The sequence below is a fragment of the Halyomorpha halys genome, unplaced genomic scaffold, assembly GCF_000696795.3.
Source record: "Halyomorpha halys isolate HHAL.00 unplaced genomic scaffold, Hhal_1.1 Scaffold826.1, whole genome shotgun sequence".
In the NCBI taxonomy this organism is placed as follows: Eukaryota; Metazoa; Arthropoda; class Insecta; order Hemiptera; family Pentatomidae; genus Halyomorpha; species Halyomorpha halys.
This window is the reverse complement of record NW_027109508.1, coordinates 138,383-142,641: the sequence shown is the minus strand read 5'-3', so window position 1 is coordinate 142,641 and position 4,259 is coordinate 138,383.

Genomic DNA, 4,259 nt, shown 5'->3' with positions numbered 1-4,259 from the left:
ACTCGGGAAAGCGTCCTACCACGAGTATTGGACGTTCCTTATGGATCTAGAGATATATTTTTCAAAAATCCAACTTTTTATACGAACAACTAGAAATTAACATTTTGTGAGTTTATTTTGTCAAATATCATAAAAACTAATACCCCTACGAAGATAAGTCTCATAAACTACTTTATAGTAAATATAACTAGCTCCAATTTGAGCGCTGGCATACATCTGTACATCAAATGGTTTCTGAAATGAAGTTTTTAATAAATCAAAATTATTGTAGGAACAACGATAAATCAATTTATCTTACCAAATATCATGAAAACTACTATTCCTGCGAAGGTAAAGGTCATATACTTCTATATAGTCCATTATACTAGTTTTAATGTGAATGCTAATAGACATCTGTACGTCACATAGTTCCTGAGATATAAATTTCTCAGCTACATAACAACTACTAATCTTTCATTCGATTTTAAGAAATTTTGCTTTTTAAAAAGCTATATCTCGAGAACTATTGGACGTAAATAGCTCTTTTAAGGCTAATATTTCAGTAAATTTACTCTTCTTTAAATAATGTTCTCTTAGATTTTCTAGTGTTGTTGGTAGTTTTTAAGATATAGAGCTCCAAATGAAAAATCAATGGTTTTTTAAGGTTTTGAAACCGCCGCCATTTTTTATTCCCCCTACCTATACTTGGCATACTCATCAATTTTGACTATTAATAGTACATAGTTTTCATTAAAGTAATCAAAAATTGGGGTGAGATCCTTTTCTTCTTCTCGACTCTTGTACTATCGGATTAAGGTGGTTACGATACATTCGTTAACGCAATTCCTAATTGTATCGCCTGATTTTGTTATGATTAGGTTTTTACCTACACTTTATAGATGCATTGACGTAAATAACAAAACAAAAAACGTCATTACATTACCAACAGATATGATCAACAAACATATAAAACGATCTTACAAAATGCCATCTTAATCGGTACCAGGAATATTTTGCAATAGCAATGGCAGCGGCTTCGAGAGAAGGGAAAATTACTGACTAGGAATCCGATGGTGGTTGTCAGCTAAATTATAGAGCAATCATTTCGGAACGCTTTCTCCACCATTCTGAGTGTTCCACCTATCTGCATCCTCCCTCCAATGTACTTGCAAAGGTTTTTACTTATTTATATCATAATATAATGATTTATGAAAAGAATATGGTCCGGGTGCGGTCAAGAAAAACTCAAATAGTAGAAATATACTAATTTAATGAGCCAACGTTTCGCCCCACGTTGCAGGGCTTCTTCAGGGCTAGTAGTTACTAAAAAGTAACATACTGTTCTATCATGTTTACTTTACAAATTATTTTCGTTGTTGTGGCACTACTGCTGCCCCACTCCTCCCATCCCCAACGGTCATTTTAGTTTTGACTGCCGTCAAAATAGGTAGGCATTCTGTTTCATCATTTGATTTGTATTCTTTTTTCTTTTACATCTCTTTATTTGTATGTTCTTTAATATTTCTTTTGTTATCTATTTGTTACTATTACCCTTTACATTTACTATCTACTAGCTTTAATTTTTCTTATTATATCTTACTTTTTTTATATTTTATACCCCTGTTATTTTGCACTTAGGTTTTTGTTTTCCTTTTGTAATTATGTGTTTGTATCTTTTTTAGCCCTGAAGAAGCCCTGCAACGTGGGGCGAAACGTTGGCTCATTAAATTAGTATATTTCTACTATTTGAGTTTTTCTTGACCGCACCCGGACCATATTCTTTTCATCTTCACACACGGTCAATCAATAATCTTCCTATAATGATTTATGTTCTATTTGAGTTATTTTGACCGTACGGAACCATCTTCTTTTTATGTACTATACACGGACAATCAAAGATTTTCCAAATTAAAAAATATAATTTTAATTATTGATATTTACAACTGTAAATAAAATACATCAAGTAAATTTGAAATAATATCATAATGATATGGTACAAGCATGTAGAGAAACTACTCATCGGTAGCACTCTAAAAACATTTTTACAATCTGAGGATTGTCCGGAATGAAAAAGGAAGCTATGTTAGATACTAATGGGTTTGAGTGGTTAAGGAGTTTATAATGGAAGGATTGATATCTGGTTCGGGCTAGATCGGTTACATATGGAATATTAAGGTCTTTATGGATGATTTTATTTTTCACAAAGTAAGGAGCATTGAGGATTTTGGATTGTAAGAATAGGATACGAGAGAAATTCGAAGGTTTAGTGGAGCCCCAAAGGTCAACTCCATACGTCCAAATAGGTCTTATTATTGTCATGTAGATCAGTTTTTTGTAATGAGTTGGAAGTTTAGACTGTTTGTCTAGTAAATGCTGTGTAGTGGAAATCGACGTGCAGTTTCCTGTCTTTCATTCTTATGTGAGGATTCCAAGTTAGTGGTTTGTCCAGCTGTAGTCCAAGGTAGCGGATATGTTCTACAGGAGCAAGAGTAACTTTCTTAAAGTATACTTCAGGACAGTCGGCAGGTTTACGACGAAGGGTAAAGGTGATTTATTTTAATCCTCCAATTACGACAACATACTTTGAGGGCTGTCATATGGGATTGTAGAGTTTGGGATACAATTAAAGGGTTATATTAACTGCCAGAACACATGTGTCATCGCCATACGTGGTGAGGATAGTGTTAGGATTGGTTGGGATGTCAGCTGTATAGACAGTGTAGAAGATGGGACCGAGGACACTTGAGGAACACTTGACTGAGAATAGAGGGATGAATAGGAGCCATTGTGGTTTACATGGAATAATCTATCAGTGAGGAAGTATGTGGGAGGTAGGAATTTACGGAATTTGTAAAGTAGTCCCGGGTGCCAGACTCGATCAAAAGCCTGTTCTGCATCGAAAAAGACTTCCACGCAGTACATTCCGCGCTCCAAAGAATACAAGAAAACGTCCACCACACGATGACATTGCTGGATAGTGGAGTGGAATGTTCGGAATCCCCAAACTAGTAATTAGGGATTATATGATAGAAATCTAACATCAGAACTAAAAAATAATTTATATCTCCTCTGTTACACACTCCTATAACATGTAACATGTATGGCTGAAACTTCTTTGTGGGGGGCCCCGAAATGTTTACCCATTGTGATCACAACTTTCCTGTATAGTTTTAATGGACAGATAAAACTCGGAGTGCTTGATATATTAGTTATATTGCATCTTGAAGCAGAGAAACATTTTAAATATAAATTAAGTATTAAAGAAGAAAGTTTGCAACGCATCGAGTAGGTATTCAGGTATTTAAGTATTATGAGCTCAGGTGGTAGGTACTTAGGTATTAGCTACTTAGCTAAAAGGTACTTAGAAAATGGGTACTTAGCCTGTACCAAGGCATGTCTGGCACTTGGCAATCACCGACCAAATCGATAATACCGGCTAGAAGGAACTGCCGAGGCGCCGTGGATTGGGATTAGACCAATCTAGCGGAAGGAATCTTATCGGTAAGTCCACACTGAGGTTCAGCTGACGATTTAGGTGGTAGTGTAATAAAAATTGTTTAAAAGATAGATAAGAGAAAAAACTATTCCGTAGGAAGATATTCCGGATGGCGGTCAATAAAGGTACAAAATAGTAAAAAAACAAAAACTATTTCATAGCAACCAAAGTTTCGGCCCACTTTGCAGGGCTTCCTCGGGGCTTAATGAAAACAAGACACGAACATTGTAAGATATGACTTTCAATGGATTAGAATAAGTGCATGTACAAAGAGAGTAAACTATTATAAAAATATTGTTAAAAAAGCAAGTCAAATTAAATTTAAAAAATATAAATATAAATTAGGTGTAGGTAGTTAACCGTACATTAATAAGTAGAGAAGATGGCCGGGGGAGGAGAGGGGAAGGAAAAGGGGTGCTGACAGAAAAAATAATTATTTATTCGTGCCGAAGTTTTGACCTCAGGGCTATAAAACCAATAGAGGTAACAAGCATCTTTCAGATAAACATATAATTGAAAAGAAATAATAAATAAACAAATTTGTTACTTATTAAGTACTCATTACAATTGATATTAAAAAATAGTTGATTGATAACCATGGAATTAGGCAGTAGCAGATTGATAACAATGAAAGATGAAAAATAATGTTCTATAGGTAAGAAGATAACACTCAAACTGTAAAATAGAGAAATTTGTAAAGTAATTACTATCAGAAAAAAATGTATAAGGAGGTATCCCAAAACAATATGATAAATATTGTACAACTTTTATTTATGTGATATTT